This window comes from Perca fluviatilis, chromosome 3 (assembly GCF_010015445.1).
Source record: "Perca fluviatilis chromosome 3, GENO_Pfluv_1.0, whole genome shotgun sequence".
NCBI classification, from domain to species: Eukaryota; Metazoa; Chordata; class Actinopteri; order Perciformes; family Percidae; genus Perca; species Perca fluviatilis.
The window spans coordinates 20,056,008-20,077,862 of NC_053114.1; positions in this window are offsets into that span (position 1 = coordinate 20,056,008).

Here is a 21,855-nt window from a genome sequence, read left to right on the forward strand (position 1 = left end):
GCAGACAAAATGGATGGATAGAATGGAGCACAGGTAACCAAAGCTAGAGTTGGGCTTTCTGCTCAATGCATTTTGATTGCAATGGAAGAAGGACAACTCATAGACTTTTCTTTACAGTATCCACAGTGCATGTACAGTTTGTGTCTCTCTGCCCTTCATATCCCAAACATAACAATTAATAATACTGTAATTAAGCCTTGTTTAAATTAGCATTACATTAGCATTTAAGCTTCTACTCAGATGTGAAAATGTCCCCCAGACAGCCTGCCTTTGTTTAGTATTAACCATGGATTACACTTTCACCCTCCCATCTGGTCTTTTACTAAAGCCTTGTAATGAGAAACTGTGTGTATCATTGTAAGGGATGTCCAGGCTCATTCACAGTTGAGAGCACCGGGTGGCTATGCCCCATGCGCCCTGATGTATTTATGTTTCACTATCTTGAATGACCAGTTTTATTTAAGCACGTTATCATGGTACAGTACTGAATGCTGTACCTTTTCAAGCTTCACCGTATCCTGTGGATGGCAATCTGTAACACGAGATGAGAGTGTACCTGTGAGAGGGGGCCTCTTTTGTGTCTCCTCTAATCTGTATTGTTGAAGCTGTGTCTTGTAGATTTTAAAAAGTGTATACTTCAATGTGTATTTTTGCATTCTATATCTGCTTTATGTCTTATGAAAATGATGATGACTATAAGGGAATTGAATAAACAGAAATGAGGATGAGGGGCTGATTTAGAGGAAATCTGTTGATAATGAATTCCCCAAAAGCCTCCATAATTTTACTGCTCAATTGGCCTTGCAGCAGCTTGGGTTGTAGCATTTACTGGATCCACCAGATGGAGACCTAATGAGCCTTTTTTCAGAAGGAATACACAGATGGAGACAATATACTGTATGTATTCACACTAGCATGTACCCATACCGACAGATGAAAACGTGACTTCTCTGCGTGTGCCCGCCCACCCGCAAACCTCGGCACACATAGACACACAGACAAGCACATGCACAACTTTGAGTTCAAGCTGCCAGTATTTATCCATATTCGCTTGAAGCCATGTCAATCATGACAGCCATATTGTTTCTTGCCGTAATGAAGTCAAGGAAAGGACAATGGATCAGCCATAATGTGGTGCCATTCGCAATACAGAACTATATTGGATTTTTGGAAATGGATGTGATTGGACGATCTTATCCATTATGTGTTATAACATTTGCATGCTTGGCACTAATTGGCCTAAATGGGCACTGCAGACCTCTATAACAGTTGCTGTGACAGGGAGCATTTCTTATGGCAGAATGCACTAGTGAGATAAATACCTGTCTTCCTGGTCATGTGCTAGTGCACAGAAATGTTATCATAAGGAAAATGCATAGCTCCATTTTTGTAATACCACTAACCTCACCCAAATGGACACCCTGACATGTAGGGATGATAACACTGCCAAAGTGGCTGAGAAGCAACTTTCAAAATATATGATGATCTTTGAGTCTGCTGTTATATTTAGCTAAAAATAGATACATTAATATATATATATAAACTATCAGTCACATGCCAGCAACAATTAGTCATAAGGTGATACCCACATTGCTTTATGTCAAACTTCTACATTCCCACTTAATTAATTAGTGTTTAGTTAGAAAGTGGTTGTTTGCTAACATTTTAGCAATATGACCTTAAACTGTAACTTAAGAGCAGACTGAAAGGCAGTTTTTCACTGCTGTCTCTGCTTGAAAAAAAGTGTACTGACAAACACTAGAGCACACATCTTCATCAATGTGGCAAGGTGAGACATTATACAACTGGTGGTCAGCAAAAACAAGTTTTTAAACTGCTGTAATATATTAGGGTTGTGTTTCTTTGTTTGTTTTGGGGTGACTCTGCTTCCTATTGTTCAAAAATAACTTTTTGCAATGTAAACAAATTGCACTTGTGGTTGGAAATATTCTAAACTATGACGAAGGGCTGCAACTAATGATAATTTTCATTATTGATTAATCTGATGATTTTTTACTCACTTTACAATAAAAGAGAAGTATCAAACGCACACATTTTAGTAGCTAGAGCACAAGTTTGGCATTTGGCTTACTTGTTTTCGTTTGATCGACAAATTGATTGATCATTTTCAAATCTACAAGTAAGTTACTTTAAATATGGCAAACTCACACTTTAAAAATGTGGTAATTCTCTGACATGTTACAAACAAGCAATTTAAAGAGTTGTTGCACTTGGCCTGGAAGTCAAATACAATTGCCCTTCTATTACAGGCTTTTTAAGAAGGGTATGAATAAATAAATAAATAACTGTAGTTAAAAGTAACACATATGCCTCATAATAAATAATGTATGAATACAATTGTTGACAGCATCTCCTGCATCACAATTGTATTGTGCTGTGGCAAAACAACACATAATTAAAACAAACCTAGTTCATGCAACATACATTTGGGTAAAAGTAATCTCGATATTCCATCACTTAATCTCAGTGGTAATCCAACCAAACCTGCGTTTGTAAATATTAAAGTAATGATATTGAATGAGAGCTATGAAACAGACAATTACCAAATCTAAATCACATTTCAGTGTTTATCTGTATGGTGTTTATGCAGCTGTGCAGTTTGGTAGAACTGTATTCTTTGGTATTACAAACTGTTAAACAGCATTGGTTTGTTTACAGACTGATTTTTATTTAGATAAATATCTTTTGGGCACTTGTTTTTTCCACCAGAAACAAAAGTGTTAATGAGGAGACCACCTCTGTCTGCATTAAGGCAACCTAGCCTCATTAGTCATATGATAGGGAAGCTGTTTATGCATCTTGCATCATTAAATTATCAACTACCTTACCTCCTTTTTATTCTGAATATGTTGTATTTTCAATAACTTTCAATAATTCTGCGCATGTTTAGGTGGCTACATAGACCCACCAAGACTTTTCTCTCAGCACAATTAGCAGTAACAGTCTCTAACTTTACATATTCACAGCACAGCATTGCATGGCTGGGGTGAATGACACACGAAACAAGCTTTTCCTGACTGCACTGACAAAAACACTGCTGACAGGAAGTCAGACGCACACAATACGGTTTCTACAGCTTAGTGAAATTGATGCACACTTTTTTAAACCTCCCTTGACATGGGATAATCCAGGAGCAAGTAAGAGCACAGACATTAAGTAAGTGCAAATATCCCAAAATGTGTGATAGCAGCACTTGAAGCGGAGCCATAAGATGGTTTATGTGGGTAAACTTTCAAAAGTGTCTCTTATAATTGTGACGTATCTAGGTCAGTGAGATTATCTTTAATTCAAAAGTTTTCAATAATGCAATTATTATGCAATTTTATGAAATCAGTAAAATACTCACTGTCATGTATAGTCATATCAATTTAAATTGTTGGTAATCATTGGCATGCTTTTTCTTCGTATTCATTATTACTTCTACTTCTGAAAGCTTTTCATTTCAGTTTTCATTTATTTATATATATATATATATATATATATATATATATATATATATATATATATATACACAATATTTATTTACATTTAGACAAAAGAATAAGGCTCTGGAAAAAAAAGAAAGACAATGGTGTTTGTTTGTGTAGAACTTCTCACTCTTATGACTTATTTAGTTTAACTAATAAATAAAGTACTAAAGATTTAGACACTGCACCTAACCACCGTGTTAATATGAAATTCCCTAGCACAGCACTGAGATATACATTCCATCCAACAGTAACAGCTGTTAAATGGTTCTTTTCCAAAGCAAAGTGTCACAAGTTGCAGGGAATGGAGGACCCAAATGCAGAGAGCAGGAGGAAGTTTGTTGCTTGAGGATTTATTTCACCAACAAAACTGAATTACATACCAAGAGTCCAGAAAGTAATAGGCAAAAACTAAGTGCAGAACAACAGAACAGGAGCTCAAAACTGGAACTCCAAGACAAAAGGTAGACTCCATGCACAAACACACCAACAGAATACACAGCAACAGAATACAATGAACCGACAAGAGACAGACAGAACAGACACTAAATAGACCAGGTAACGAGGACTAACAGGGGACAGGTGACACTAGGCTGGGCAAACAGGTGAAACACATAATAAGACAAGGGAGAAACCAGATTTCAAAATAAAACAGGAAACAGAACATAACAGAAACTCACAATCATGACACAAAGGGCCCTATCGTGCACTCAGTGCAATTGTATTTGTACACCAACGCATGTATCATTCCTATTTTGCACTCGACTCACAGCAGACTTAAATTAGGGGATGTATTTGCGTTCCCGGGGGCGGTTCAGTGAAAAGAGGAGGCGTGTTCCGGCGCAAATGTTCCCTGGTGCTATTTTGCAGTTTCAGAAAACAATTCCGCCACTGACCAGGAAAAACCTGGTCTAAAGTCAGTGGCGCGTTATTCAGATGCTATTTTAGGGGCGCATGCTTGGCCATAATGTAGCGTGTGCACAACGCGCATGCACTTTGCTTCTCTCATCTACACGGATGCAGCAGTTCCCATTTTTGCAAACCATACATAATTACAAGGAAAAGTATTACTGAAAATGCGCTTTAGGTGTTTGGATAGGTCAGGAGGACCTTTACAATACAGTCCTCAAAAAGGCGCAGCATTCTTTGTGGCTTGTTGTGTTTTACACAACATTTCCATGAATCATGGATGTGTTGATGACATAAATGAGGAAATATTAGAGGACTTAAGGAGACGTGATGTTGAACTACGGCGGGATTGGACACTCCGGCGGAATCTGGTTCGGGAGTAATGCGCGATGCGCTCCTGGTGGAGCAGGTGGACGGAGATGGAGTGGGGGGAGGAGGAAGGGGCACAACACGAGCAGCTGGTGCGTTTGGAGGCCCACTCTCCATGGTTGCAGCAATCCTCTCCAGACTTGAGGAGATGCGCCCGAGAGGCCGCAGCAACATCGCCACACGATCAAGACGGGCATTTAATTACTTTGCCGCATCCCGGACACCCGCTGGCGTGCGCCAGGCAAATCCGCCATCATAATAGCAATCCGCCATGGTACAAGCGCGCCTGCTCTTAAAGGGAATGTGAGATGACGCTCTGATTGGTTTATTGCACGTTATGCCCAAACCACACCTAGCTACTTCAGACCAACCCATTTTAGATTTGCGTCGGGCGCAAGAGTCATTTATCCCGCCGGTAAAATAGCAACAGCGCCCGAGATCCGCCCACAAAGCTACTTAATTGCGTTTCACGTTTGATACTTGCGTTTCAGTTCGTTAAAATAGGGCCCAAAGTGTGTTTGAATGTTAGAAATATGCCCATACACATGTCAATGATGCATTTTTTTTAACCGTGCCACAGAGAGGGTGATGGCAAAAAGTTTTCAGTGCATCAGTTAATTAAATCATTAAATAAAGTGTCTGCTGGCTGACAATACAGATAAGCAAGAAAGGAGTACTGTCTATATTTCCTAAATGTCTCATCTGTTGTTGTTTTTTTCCATTAGTTGTGCTCTCTCTGCCAACGCCTGGGTTGAAAAACAACATATTTTAACTTGAACTTTAGAGATGGGGATGAAAGAGCAAACATACTTATAAAGGGATACTTACCAATCATCACAGGCAAAATGAGCAAAATTGAAACATTTAGAGATGGATGCATAATACCATAGACTGCATAATACATGTTCTTCCTTAATAATCAACAACCTTCTATGAGGCTGCATAATTCATATCTACACAAAGTTCAATTATTATAGTAATGCGACTGCCCTGAATGTGAAAAATGACACTGTAGTGAAAATGAAATTTCTATTCACCTCTTGGACTATTCATTTTCATGTTCAATTGGACTGACCCAGTGTCTACTGGGTGATGGTGAGTGGGTGAGTTTCTTTCTATTCAAGCATACCATCACATGCATATCAGTCACTGACTTGATTATGCAGCACAGGATGAAATCTTTAATTAGAAACACTTTGAAAACAGCATTCATTGTGCATGAAGTACAAATCTGAGTGTGAGATTGAATAAGAGCACAAACCAATGCATTACCTTGGGGACTAGTAACTACTGCATTTTGACATAATAATCAAATAAACATATGCAATTCTTATTATACATTTAAATTGATTATTTGTTCATGTAGATAAATTCTCCCACATACTTTTCTCTGCCTTATTTGTTAATTCTTCGGTCAGGCAGTCACCTTCATCAGGACCAATTAGTTTAATTGCCAGTTATGTTTTATATTGCAGAGGACAAAAAAGCATACAAAAAACAGTGAATCCATCCAGCACACAGCGCACTAGAAGAGCATTAAAATAAAACCCTCAGAACTAAAAAGTTTAAAGTGCTCCTATTATGCTCATTTTTAGGTTCATAATTGTATTTAGAGGTTATATCAAAATAGGTTTACATGTTTTAATTAAAAAAAAAAAAACACCATATTTTTGTTGTACTGCACATTGCTGCAGCTCCTCTTTCCACCCTGTGTGTTGAGCGCTCCGTTTTAGCTATAGAGTGAGGCATCACACTTCTAGCCATCTTTGTTGGGAGTCGCACATGCGCAGTAGCTAGGTAAGGACTACTAGCCAGTCAGAAGCAGAGTATGAGGGCGTGCCATGCTAGCAGCTAGGCGAGCATTTTACATTGTGTTACAAAGTGATGCATGTTTCTCACGGAAGTAAAGGACTACAATAGAGCTGTTTGGAGCAGTTTGTGAACAGTGTTTTCTCTTGGAGATGGTAAGTCCCTTTGGGGTGGACTTTGGGCTTTTTCACTTTGTAAACCTATTACATGCACAAAAAAGATATATAACACAATAAAGGAAAGGGAAAAAGCCAAAAAGCATAATATGAGCACTTTAAGTCATGTCAAACTTTCCATGATAGATTAGAAATACATCCAAATGCATGCATTCATTAAAGGTCCAATATGTAATATTTGTACAGTAATAAATCCAAAAATGACACCAATGCCTCATCAGATATTAAGGAAACATGTTAAACTGAAATACTATCTTTTCTGACAACAATGCTAATGTCAGTATTTTTTCTTTTTGAAATTTACATTCCGTGACGGAATTTATGTTTATGTTTTGATCTGTGTGTTGTTATCAACTGCCCAGTTTGACAGCCAGGCCGGGTTGCCAGATATACCTGTAAAAACGTAAACTCAGCGCGCTACAGCTGTAACGGTAGTACAGCCATGAAAGCAGCACACAAACGAACAGGATCAACGGAGATAGATTCTACCCGACCTAAAAAAAAGAAAACAGCATGTTTCTAACACTTGCGTGACCAGAGACGTTAGTTTATGTCAATATAGCCAGCATCTAATGTTAGCTACTACGCTCATTGACATATATAAAAGACTCCGCTGTGCTGTGGAGTAATGTCTGGCTATGTGAGACTAGCATCTAACGTTAGCTACTCTGCTGTGCTGTGAAGTAATGTCTGGCTATGTGAGAAAAGCGTCTAGCAACATTGTTGTGAATGCTGCGGTCTCAGCCTGGCAACCCCCGTGAACTTCGAGTCTGGGCAGGAGGGGGTAGGGGAAACGACTCTCCAGTATTTTGAATTGGTAGTGCAGTAACTATTTTAACCGCTAGCTGCCAGTATTACATACAATATTACATATTGCACCTTTAAATATGAGGCTGATAGAATTATTTTTTCCTCAGTCATAGAATTATAGTGGCTACCAACACTATAACATTGTCTGAAGTCATCATCTGTCTTTATCCGTGAACACTTTATAATAACCATCACTAATTAATGGTAAATTGATAGTTAATGAAACTTTATTTCTTAATTGTTTTTTTACTGTAAACAAACAATGAAATTATAATTTATAATGTTTAGTAATATTTAATCATTAGTTTAATGTAATATAAAATAATAAGTTCATGAATTTAGATAGATAGTTAGTACTTTGTCAATGTTTCATTGTTTTGTAAACCATCTAGAAATATTATTTGGATGGCTATTATAAAGTTGCAAAAAATGCTTATAATATTAATAAGTTAATGATTAATAAGGGGTTTATAAAGCATCAAGTAACATTAATTTGGCCACATTAAATCTTTTTTTGGAATTCCATAGAAGAGATGATTATTTGCACACTGATAATAGCTAAATAATTTGTATAGATGCTTTACAAAGTTGTATTAACTATTATTAACTAACTATTAACTTAAGTTTAATTAACTATCAATTTACCATTTATTAGTGTGGTTATTATAACGTGTTACCCTTTATCCTTATCTTTAAGTTATTATGTTTCAAAAATCAATGTGATTTGAATTTAGATGAATTGAAAATGAGTAACTTGATTCTAACGTGAGCTGATTTTTGTCCCCATTTCTTATTTGCATGAGCGTCTTCACACTTAAGTCTACTGCAATAACCTCTAACCTGACTCCGCCAGATGGATTGCTTCGCATTTGCTCGGCATATCCATCTGGGAACTTTCCGTTGGAGAACTTTTGGGAAGGGGCGAAAATACTGGTTAGCTGATTGGATGAACCATCTGTCTATCACCTATGCTGGTGATAGACGGGCCAAATCAACCAATCAGATCCACAAAGCGTATGAAAATACAACCACAAGCCCGCCCCTGCTGCTGCAGGCAAAGCATAGCTCGTTAGCTCCTGCAAGCAAGCAACATGTCGGTAAAGGATATTTGCCGTTTGTGTAACGAGAATTTAGGAATAAAAGGCACCATTTCAGGTTCCTGGACCATATTCCAAAAGAAGGATCCAAGAGAAAAAAAGCATTAGCGAGTGGCTAAGAGAATTGGGGCTACCACTGTCTGAAAATACTGGTTAGCTGATTGGATAAACCATCTGTCTATCACCACCTAACCCACCTCAAACCAACGCTGATTGGCCCGGTCGTTTGGCTAACGGCTACAAATTTTCTCTATCTCAAGATGCCAGACTGATCTGCGAGTGGAAAACTGGAGCTCGTGAGATCAGGACGGTCTCACGAGGCTAAATAACCTCTACTAATGTGGGTGACTCAGAAATAAATAAATATTTAACAACTCCTAAGCTGCAGGGACAAAAGATTTGCTGTAACTATTGGCCACAAACATAAGCTCAACCTGCTGCCACAGATGAGCAGCTGAGAGTGCAGTGAGGTGGTCTGTTCCTTTTGACTGAGTCTTTCATGATACACACAAGAATGAGATTGTGTGTGTGTGCGTGTGTGTGTGTGTGTGTGTGTGTGTGTGTGTGTGTGTGTGTGTGTGTGCGCAAGAGGGACATTTTATTTGGAATTTTTAAAGGTTTATTAAAGTAAACACAAAACTGAGAATAGACTTAATCAATGATCATTAATAAGCCGCTCAAGACAGCTTGCAATGCTTCTCTCACAGCAATAGACTTACAGTCACTCGCACTTTTGTGGTCAAACCAGCCGCCACAAAAGTTGGAGATAGAGGAGAGCGAAGTCTCGGTGAGCAGAGCAGACATAGTAACATCGCTCGCAAAACAATGTCGGAAAAACAATTTAAATAGAATGAGCAAGAAATATGCACTAGTCTAGAACAAAGGACCTTCTTCCTGTAATTACTTTCTTGCTTCAGCCCTAGACACATCGGACCAATAAGCGCAGGTAGTGATGCATTTTTCCTTGGATTTTTCTGTGTGAAACGAAACCGAACCAAGGAGAAAACGCCCCAAGTTTACAATCTCATCAACTGATTCAGACCAGAGCAAACTATAGGTGTGAAAACACCCTGAGTCTTGTTTAAGTTTTTAATAATAATATATTAATTTAGATTTAGATCCAGACAACTTTATTTATCCAGAGAAGGGTAATTAATTTGCAGCTTACCCAGCTCATACACAATATACACAAAATACACAACTTTAATTTCTTTTGGACCATCTATGTGATTAAAGGGAGACCCTAATGCCACCAGGATGTGCACGCTCTCTTATATATGCATTCATAGGAGGTTTGCTCAAAGAATGCATGGAGAAATCAGAAGTGGGGTTGATTATGTATTCAGTTAAATGTTACTACAGTTCACAGTATCACAGTTTGCAGTTTGTTGTGCCTTATGTTTGCCAGATGCACTCCCACAGCGCACTAGCAAATACATTAATTTGTCTTCAACCAATGAATATATTCATAATTCATTGAAAAAGCCATTCAATACAATACAGACTTTATAAACATAGCCAACTGACCTCTAGTTATATAACAAGCCTACATATTACATGTTAGTTATCTGCATCATACTGCTCATGGCATTAATCTTCAAATATTACCTGATGTCACACACAACGTTACAAACATCATGGATTAGTATCCCAATAACGTTTCTTCTTCAAGAACAGCATTCTATTAGATTATACACATCAGAAATGTTGTACTTGGTAAATTAATTTTTTGACAATATTGCAGTATAGTCACGAAAAGTATCTAACTTTGGTTTTTGTTTTGTGTAAAACAATACTGTTCATTCATCACATTGTACCATGGGCCATGACGGCTGTCGTCAATCCAACAGATAAAGCTACAGCTGGTCCCACATCAGCAACAGTGTTGTGACTGAGTGCACACTGATTTTCAAATGCTTCAATCAAACTGGTATAGTGCACTATACAAACCAGAATAAATGCAAATCTGTAAAGGCGTGGTGCTACCTCCACGACTTCATCAGAAGTGGGCACAGGGGAGGCAAATATGGAGGACCATACATTACCTCACCTAAACAGAAAGAGGAAAGAAAACATGACAATAATATTGTTTTCTTAGATGAACTTTCAATCCTTTTCAAACACCTGCTTTGAATAATAATTTTATTTGGATATTAGACTGTTATCTAAACTGTATGAAATGACAAATTCTGACCCCATCTTGAATAAATATCAAACTGTTAGTGCAATACAAAATAGATTTTTCTTTCCACTACTTTTCACACCACTTGAACTTTAGGGTTCACCATAATGGCATCCTCCTCACAGCTGAGTTATTGGATTGCTTCCTGGGTTCAACAATGGATTCTGTGGATTGTGAAAGGGATTGACCCACTAAGGTGATGAGGCAGTTGCTTATCCTGTTGCTGGTGTGTCACACAGGTCAATACCTGTGTTAGCGCAGTCACTGCTCCCACCTGTTGTTCTACTGTTCCAAGTAGCCCTCTTGTAGAGGTGAGATGTGAAGTCCCAATGTTGGAGCAGAAATTGTGCTATGCACCAAATGAGTTTTTTTAATTATATAAAAACAACTGAAATTCCATATCTTATTGTGCTTAGATTTCATGGTTTACCATGGATTTAAATTCATAAAACAACAACAACTTTTTCTGGTCTGGTTTACAGACCAACATGTCTCCATTATGTTGTGTGTCGCAAATGCAGATCACTGATTTATGTGTTGTGTAGGGCCTTGACTAACTGCTGGTAAAAATATGTTGTTGGCATTCATTTGTACTGTTTCAGTACAGCAGTTCACTTGTTACTTTATTGGGTTTTTGTTTATGTATCTACCAACAGGGTACTACTGCAGATGGATGATCATTTTCTGTAATTTGTTTCTACACCTTTTACAATACATGCAGTCATGTTTTTCCATTGTTGATATACAATATATAGATTGGTGCTGCCCTAATTCCTATAGTTTCTAGGCTCTGTATGTTAGTGTTGATGTTTTCAGTCTGTGAGGCTATAAAAGCTACAGAAACAGCACATCTCTGTCCTTCTCACTCCTCACCTATATCTGGCCATCTGAGGCTTCTGTGACAAACACTCACCTTGAGTGCTGAATCACATATCCCTGGGGCCGGCCGACTCTGCCTGATGAATTTTCTTGAGAAAGAAAGGAGGGGTTATCTCGGAGGTCACCCTAATGTGAGCGACATTCATCAAACCTCGCTCCAGAGGAAGCAGCTGAAATTGGAAAACGGAAAAGGTAGTGATTCTTTGAGGGTTTCAGGCAAGCAGGGGAACAAAATGGGAGAGGGGGGAACAAAACAAACAAACAGCTTTAACGCAGAGTCGGGGGATAGCTAATGGATTGGAGATATGGCAAGTGGGCAGTGCATGTTTACATGTTGTAAACTGCAGTCAGCTCATTCATCACAGTTGCCTTAATATTTCCCTCCAGCAGCCTTTGCTTTCAATTTGGTAGCAGTCTCTGCACCTTCGTCCACACAGGAATATACACATCAAACACACTGAAGTGAATTAGTGAGTTCATTTAGAAATATGCATGTATGCACACTGGTAAGTGCACAGATGTATTCATACATTATATATATATGTTAAACATATTTCTTCATGTCATCACTCACCTTGTAAAGGGTTTTCAGATTTGGCATAATATATTTCAGTTCAGTCTCATGTTTTTTATTCAGTGTAGGCATTCCATAATTTTTTTACATTTTCATATGAAAATGAAAAATGTTCGGCTGAAGATGTGCTCTACATGTGTAATTTCTGTGTTGGCATGACTGAGTAATGAATTTCCTGGCAGTGGCAGTGGCTCTGTTTTTGCGCTGTTGCCTCACAGCACTGGTGTTTGTGTTTTTTTATTTCATTTTTTGGAGTTGTATTTTGTTGTGTTTTGTTTTGTTCCCATATTCCAGACACATGCAAGTCAAGGGGGGGACTGGAGACTCAAAATTTCCCAGGGGTATGAATGTAAGTGTGCATGATTGTTTATCTATTAGCTTTGTGATGGGCAGCCTGGTCAGGGTTTTCAATGGCTTCCACCCAAGTTATACTGGATTGGCTGCAGGACCCTGCAACCCTGAAATGGAATAAGCAAACAGAATCAAAAAACAGGATGAATGTGCATAGCAGATACTAGCAAAACAAATTAATTATTTTTATGTCATGTGTAGCAAAACATGTTTTTATGACTGCAGGGTGATTATCTCTTGTTTATTTCTCTGTGTGCACACCTACTGTATGAGTGTTGGCTCACACATATGCACCTGAACTTCTTTTATCACATGGGGATCACTAACATACAGTATGTCCTGCATGTCTACATATATGACTAACACACATCTCGAGCTGTACAACAGTTTTTAGCCAATGGGGTTTTCCACAGGAATTATTCTTCCTACGAGATTAATTAGTACCAAGTTTTTGCATTTTAATTTGATACTTACCAGCAGTGGCGGTTCCAGACCATTTCCAGGCTAGGGCCACATGCAATTTTAGAGGTACCTAATATATTAAGTACAAGTGTTACATACCACCAATTCTCAATAGGTTTGGTTCTACAAAAGGCTAATGATACATATATAACACTAAAGAAAACATATCCAGTGTTAACCTATAGTTTATGTATCACTGCACATGAATAATATCCCCTCTTTGTGGATAAAAGTGGGGTTAAAAATGTATGGAAATATTTGCCACAGTTAGTGGGGCCAGAGGGGGACCAAGGCTTAATATTACAGGGGCACTGGCCACCCAACAGAACCGCCACTGCTTACAGGCCCAAAAACCAGTAAAGAAAGTCAGAGGAAGATTGAAAATTAAATATCTGAAAACATCACAGTCCAGAGGATTCATTGAGCCTGATCTAAGTTTTGTTTGTCAAAGTTGATATTTTCACACAAAACTCACTGCACTTGTGTTCTATTTAATACTACTAACTTTTGTAGACTTTTGGCAGGGTTATAGTATGTGGATGATGGTGTTCCTTCTGCCAAATGCAGTGATGACCATCTTGCCTCAGGTAAGGAAGTGCTAAGTGCCCAAAAGTACAAGAGCACAGATGGAGTTTAGGGCTGAAACATAGCCTGCAGGTTGAATTTTAGCCTTGTTCACACGGCAACTTATAGAGGAAGAGCAAAGGAGGGGAGCTGGAGAGGCTAAGGCGAGCTTTATGTCCTGGAAGGGGTTAAATTGTGAAGTTCAGTATGGAATCTACTTGAAACTTTGGACAGCATATTTATGAATGATTGAACACCTTTTTATTTTTAAACTACTGGTTACCCTTCCAAGTGTGCTTTTTATATTCATTTGTAGAACCTTGGAGAGTCATTATGATTAGAAATATGTCTAATTTTGACTGTTGAAACCATTCATAGTTTAGTGTTTACATAAGGACTTAGTGGATTTAGTAAGCATGGAAATGAACTAATAACTCCATCCATGTATTTCTGGTTTACACACAGCACAGTACCAAATAACTTTTTGTTTGCAGTATGCGTCAGCACTAACTCACTATACCAAAGGTAATACTGCACAGTGTGCTGTGCCAGAGCTGGGGAATCCCACTCCCTTAGGTGACGTTACTGACAGCAGGCTGTTCTTATGAACCATTCATACATAATAGCCAAGAGAAGTAATGCACTTTAATTCATATGTACTGTAATCCACATATTTATTACTGTCAGCCCCACATTGACGATTGCTGTAAGGCAGAGCTCTCTACTGTCTGTAGTAATTATAACCGGTGGACCTATTATAAGATCCGCATACGGGGGAGGTCTGGGTGGGGGATGGGTCCCAAAACACAGGACTTTTAACGTATGGAGCAGCGTTTGTGTCTTGGAAGACCTTAAAGGGAATAAAACAAGACTTCACCTCGGAAACTGATGTTCGTGTCCCGGAAGTAAGCCTACTACCTTAGGGGACCAGTGTTTTGACTAGGGATGCACCGAAACCAGGATTCGGGTTCGGATTCGGACGATTGTTGGGCTTTTAGATTTTTTTTTTCACCGAACCGAACCCTACGCTTGCACTACGCGTTATGCTGGTCGACGTAATGATGCCACCGTTGGTTACGGGAAGGTGTTTACGTAGGTGGACCGTTCAATGCAGTAGGCTGTGAGAAAGTGAAAATGGAACTTGTGAACAGAAAAAGTGTTGTTTGGCAGTACTTCCATTCAAAAGAAGGCGATTCAAGTTGAGCTACATGTTCAATTTGCAACGCCGATATGTCTCGTGGTGGCAAGGACCCTAAACAACACACAACATTGTCGCTGTTAAAACATTTGCATATGAAACGTCCAAAAGAATATGAGTTGCGCATGAAGGAATCTACAGACAGCAGCCAAAATGCAGCAACTTCAGGTAGTCAGTAGACAGTCACAGTTAAAATCTTGTGTTAACCAGACAGTGCCTCTCCCAGGCTTGTCAGCTGTTCTCTTGGCAAATGAGTCTCCCTACAGTGGCAGCGGAGCGACCGGACGGCCAGCTGCTGCTCGTAGGGCTGGGCATCGTTCAAAATCTTTCGATCCGGTGCCAATTTCGATACCTCAGTTTCGATGCCGGTTCCTATCGGTGCCATAAAAGTATCGACGTTCGGTACCCAGCCTAGGAGAGAGGAGGGGCAAGGTGGAGGGTCCGTATGGCCTTGACCAACTGCCACTTTGCTCATTTGAAAGCCATGATGTCTCTCTCTCATGGGTGGGCCAAATTCTCTGGGCGGGCAAAGCAGAGAAAGGGGAGGTAAAGATTCCAGATCGGCCCATTTGAGCTTTCATTTTCTCAAAGGCACAGAAGGATACAAAGGGCTCGGTTTACACCTATCGCCATTTCTAGCCACTGGGGGACCATAGGCAGCCTGGGGGAATGCATATTAATGTTAAAAACCTCATAAAGTGAAATTTCATGCCATGGGACCTTTAATATGTTTACTGGTTAATGGACTGAGGATGGGAGTAGGATTTGGTATTCAGCCGAACCCCAAAAATCTGGATTTGGTGCATCCCTAGTTTTAACAAAAAACACAAAAAATTTTCTAATCTTAAGTAGTCGTTTAGTGCCTAAACTTAAATGTCACGTAGGCCTAACGGTGACCGGTCGGCCGTGAATTTCGTTAGATATAGTTTAAAAGAGATTCTCCAAACAATCCAACCCATTTCTCAGTTTGCAACTGGAGATAAAAGTTTTTTTATTTGTGTCAGCAGTTAGTTACTGAACAGTCCCTCCAGGATGTCACGATGTTGCGATCGCAACAATTCATCAACATTTGCAGCATCCTGAGCCTTTTGGTAAGGTTACTAGGAAAACTCAGCCCAGAGTAGTTTTATTCTCCCCGAAAAAACGGTTCCTTTTTATATTTAAAGAAGTATACCAACAACAAAAAAAAACATCGCAGCTTTTATCACAATTTTTTACAAAAGCTCTTGCATCAGGCAATTTGGGCCGCAACAATCTAAAAAAAAGGCCGCGAAATCCTGGAAGGACTGACTGAAGATATGTCTTTACATGTTGTCATATTTTTACCTTAACCCACCATAGCTGGGATTTGGTCATTAAAATATATTAATACAATATGTCAGAAATTATATTATTAGAGATCCTCCATTAAAAATGCCTCCACCTAGAAGACCAAATGTCCTGTCTTCTGACTGTCTGGATAGACTCCTAGAGGAAAAAGAGGAGATAGAACCAGGATGCGATTAAAAACCATGTTCAGCTGAGGCTTATAAGAGCAGCCCTGTTGGCTAAACATCCCTCTCTCATGTTTTTCCAAAGACAGTTCCTTTGGGGCTAAATGTGAGAAGTAGGTCATCCCTTTTTGGAGCGGCCATTTTCTGATGGTACAACATTAATTTTGGATGTACATGAAGTCCCATATGGATAGGGAAATATCAACTATTGGGAGGGGTTTGTAAAGACTATGTAAACAAAGTAAAGAAAATAATCCATCAACACTATGACATTGCAAGTACTACATTTAGGTTTTTATAATAGTATTTATATTTCATTGCACATTCATACCATCACACCCAACATTACAGAGGTTTGGTAGTCCATGCAGATTCTGATTTAATTCAATTCAGAAAAGCTTAAATGTTTCATATGTCATAGAAAATAGTTAAGAGGCAATGGATACTAGTTATCAGTTTTTATTGGTCAGCTTTATTAACTCTTCAGTGTGAGTCATATACAACTTTAAAACTCGGAAGTACAAGCTTACGAAAATGTAAAGGCAGCCAACCTCCTCTGCAAAATCAATACAGGACAAACAATGCGGAAATATTTTAGTTTATCCCTGAAGTCAGTTTTTGTGTTAAAAAATGCTGCTTGGTTCTCATGTTCTTATTTTTAGCCCAAAAGTGAGACAGATGTGAGTGGAATCTCCATCAATCTTGGATGTAAGATGGATGCAAAATAGACAACATCAGCATAATGTGCAATGTGAGGTTTACTTATAGCTGACTTTGTTTATTAAGTTTTAAACTCAAAATAAATGATCACACTCCACTTATTTTATCCCAAAATACATTGGGGGCAGTTTGACTGGAATTTATCTTCTCAGATGTGAAACAGGGCAGATCCAGTGAACGTGCAGCTGCACCATGCGTTTGATAAAGGCCACTTCATTATTGTAAGAAAGTTTAGTTAAACATGTTATAGTATTACAGTGATAACAAAGGCCAAATGGACTCCTACAACAATGAAACCCTTCTTTGTCTAATTTCCAAAATGAGGTAAAAATATACATTTTCTACGGGTGCACGATTCAGAAAATGTCACGATTCGATATCGATTTTTAGGCTCAAGATTCGATTTTCGATTCAAAAACGATTCTCGAAATAAAAAAAACGACTCACAGTATGTAAATGTGGTTACTTTTCCCATGTGATTGCAGTAGACATACAATTTAAAAGAAAAGAAACACAACAAATACAATGTAGTTTGATATTACTTTATATGTCTTTATACAAAAATAAAAACTTTTGCACCTAAAAACTGCAAAGTGCCAAACTTTGGCCAGCTTTCAAATACATTTAATTCAAGTATAAAATAAAACTGTTGAATAAAAAGTGCTTTTCGTTCAGAGTTCGGTGGGAGCTTAGAGCATTGAAAGAGAGTGCGTTGGTTTACTGGCATGTTAGGTACTTTAGGTTGTTGTTCGTCCATGTCTTTAATGTTAATCTCTGAGTGATGGTGTACCGTGTGAGTGCCCAGGCGTCAGTGTGAATTTGACGCAGCTCCATCTGGGAATGGCGAGCTAAACTCATTTCAGTACAATAGTATACACGGCATTACAAAACAGAAAAAAATAAAAATAAAAATATGAATAGATTTTTGGAATTCTATGAATCGGCAGAGCTTGAATCGAGATACGAATGTGAATCGATTTGTTTGCACAACCCTAACATTTTAAATAATATGAAATTGGTTTTTTTGGTCCCCTAAAGAAACAAGCACATCATACTTATTATATAAGTAATGCAATCCAATACAACAGCTCAGCTAAGCTCATTTTTAACGAGGTAGGTGGTGCATTGTGCAGGTGTTTTGATTTTTCTTTAAATATAAATATCGATTTAGAGAGGTACTGTAGTTTATATGCATTGTAGGAATTTATTTAGCCATTCCATATGAATAAGTTAGTTGAAATTCATTAAAACGGACACGGACAACTTTGTTACTCCTACGTAAATTTCTCTCCTCTGCTGTTTTGGATTGGGGTGAATGGTGGGTAGCACTGTTAAGCAGAACATGCAGCATATACAATAAAACAAACTACCACTATAAAGAATGCAAGTTGTGAACCAATTGCAGAATTTCCATTTTCAATTACAGAAAAATAAGAGTAAGAGTAAGAGTAAGAAAAACTTGCTTCATAAAAATGTAGCACATAAAACTCATGCATGGATAGCACTATCTGTGGTATGTGTTTTTCACAAAATAAACAACAACTACAATGGATCCATGTGGCAGTGTTCTTATGCAGCTGTGCCCTACAAGGACAAGCTTAACACCAAAATCCAGATGGGCCACTGTTGCATAAAGGAAGTTAGAGTGAAATATGAAATTTGGGTAACATATAATTAGGTAACCTTGAGAGAGAAAAAGTGTTGATATCAACATCACAAGGTGATCAGGTGATAATTGGGTAATAATGTATGTGAGATAATCAAGACCCACTTGTGCGTGGTCAATAGACTTGCAGAATAGTGTGGTGTGTAATGTTGTGTATAATGATGCAACTTCCACAGAGAAACGGTGCATTCACTAAAATCTGTTACTTCCTTTGCAAGCTACAGCTACAGCAAAGCAGGTTTACATACACCACTCTGCCCTTTCCCCACCTGCTGAGCTGACACTTTGAGTTGTGTCACTGAATATTCATTAAGTGCTGAGCCTGCCTCCACAGCCCCCCCCACTGGCAGGAAGGCTAAAGGGAGATTTCAGGATATTTGTGCAAAAAAGGATCTTTGCTTATTTAATATATGTATGACAGGTTTAAAGTAGGTTTATGGTCACCTTGGTGTTCCCGGCGCGAGGGGCGCGAGGTGCGCAAGCCAGATAATAAAATTAACAGGTCTTTCGTGTCCACCGCGAAGGCTCCGCAAGTTGTCGTGGCACATGGACGTGCACCTCTGAATTTTTGTAACTCAACACGTTGCGTGTTCCAATTCGACATGGTCACCTGGGAAGACTGGCCGAGCCTGTACAACCACCTGTATGATTCTTCATGTACAGACCACAGGGAGAGAGCCAACACATTGGGAAAAGAAGAGACATTTAGCTGGAGGGCAGAGAGAGATCGCTTTGTCAAAGCTAAAAAAGCTAAAGAGCGACATCGAGAGGCAGACAGTAATTTCAACATTAACGTTAATAATTAGAGTTCACAAATGCAATGTTTGGTTGTACGTCGATGTTTACCATCAATGTGTTTACTGCTGTTGCCAGGCAGCATGCTTTCTCTTACTTCTTGCTTATTCACAGATTATTTGTTTGTACGCCTCCTGGCGTTTCGGAGAATACTGCAACGAACAATGCGTTGTGAGCATAAACGTCTCCGTGCATGATCGTAGCTCGCGCACGTCAAGTATAAACAAAGCTTTAGGCTGTGTTCATACATGCAGTGTGTTGGTTTAACCCTATAGATTCAAATCATCACCTTTCTGACAAAAGACACATGCCCACAAAACACTGAAATTCACAATTTCTTGGTGCATGACTTCTGCATCAGATTATAGTATAATGTATAGTTGTTTAAGTTATGATGTCGACCCTCTGTAGCTCCCAGTTAAACTGTTCCCAGGAGAGTTTGTAGGTCATCATACTAACTTTGTCATTTGTGAAAAGAGACTGTTGAGTTGTTCAAAAGTAAACTTTACTTTTGAACAACTCAACAGTCTCTTGCTTTGAGTGCCACAAGATTCACTGCATTGCTGTACTGACAGTTAATGATTGATATACAGCAATCCAGGTAAAAATAATGCATATGCAATCATAAATTAGACCTATTTAAAGAGAAGAAATACATTTTCTTGAATTTTTGTTCAACTGACACTTTAAAGGGAATTAACGCTATAGCAGTAAACTGCTTTCAACAATATGAAACAAAATGCTTACGGTGTTCAACTCACACAGCAGCGCAGCAGCAGTTGTCTGCCCTGCAGTATGTGTTAATGTCAAATTAAAATCTAATGTTAGCCCTTCAAAAACCTTTATTAACTAGTCTTATAACTAATATAACATAAAGGTGCATTGATAAGATAATCTGTATCAATTTTTGCAATGCAACGACTGGAACAACAGAACAGCAATCAGATTTGTCTAGCATGACATAAATAACTGCAGCAGTCTAAAATCACATATGGGATATTATTTCTCAAACTGAAAAATGCAATATGTGGACCATAGTTTTGTCTTCCCTATGTTTTATTCCCTCCTGAGAATTGAAACTTGTGAAGTTGGCAGGTTGAGGAAGAAAGCAGCTGCTGGAGGGAGATAACATGACCTTAGGTTCACAGCCATGGCATAAATCTTAACCCATGGATGGAGGGTCACAGTGTGCCTGGGTCATCATCACAGCAAGCTGTCAAGGGCCAAGAGGGACACTTACCCTAATACACTCACACTCCCCTTCCACCCTCTAGGTGCTCTTCAGATCGATTTTACCTTTGAGGTGAAAGCGCTATAATATGCTCAGCTCAAACCCACTTCTGGCAGGCTGACTATGGTATAGGTATGCCAGGTTAAATTCCAGTGCACCTTTCAAAAAACACAAGGCCGTCAGCATTCCTGGGGCCCGTTTCAGGAAGGAGGTTTAACAAACTGTGAGTCTAACCCTGAACTCTAAGTTGATTTACCCTGAGATGGGAAATTCTGAGTTTTCGGTTCCAGAACAGCTGATTTGAGTTGTTTCAATCAACTCAGAGTAGGTTCACTCAGAGTTAAGCGCGTGCACCACCACTATAAAAAGGCAGCATGAATGGATCCATGATACTACGATTCACCATGGTAACAACCACAAACAAACTGGTCGGCGGAAATACTCATACGCACATACAGCGAGTTTGAACATGTATTTCGTAAAAAAAGCAACACAGTGGCTGCTGCAAAAGAGAGAGAATTTGCGTGGGAGCTAGAGTCAATGCGTAGGTTCCAATATAGTGTATTAATATCATATTTAATCATAAGTATAATATTACTGGTGAAATGGTATTGAACCTACAGTATAATCTATTTCATTTAGGTGCAATCCTGCGGGCAAAAAGGCCTACTAATACCATTCTGAGGCTGCAGCACCATCATTAACAGAATTATAAAATGTGCCTGATACAGACTGAATGAATGAATGAATGAATGAGGAAATGAAAGAGCGCTGTGTCAGAGGGAGGAGAGTGAGAGAAACTCAAAGTTTATTGAAGAAAATCTGCTCCCGACAAGGTTAGGTTCACAGACTCAGTTACCATAGTAACTGACTCTGAGGTTAAGTTACCTCTCTTTCTGAAATGGGCTGGAGTTACCCCTCTTTCTCAGGTTTGATTAACCTCTCTTTCTGAAACAGAAAACCCAGAGTTTCCCTCGTCTCAGGGTTAACAAACTCAGAGTTTTCACTAAACCTGCTTTCTGAAATGGACCTCTGGCCATATAAAGCAATGATGTTCAAGGCAATTGTGTGCCCTCAGAGTT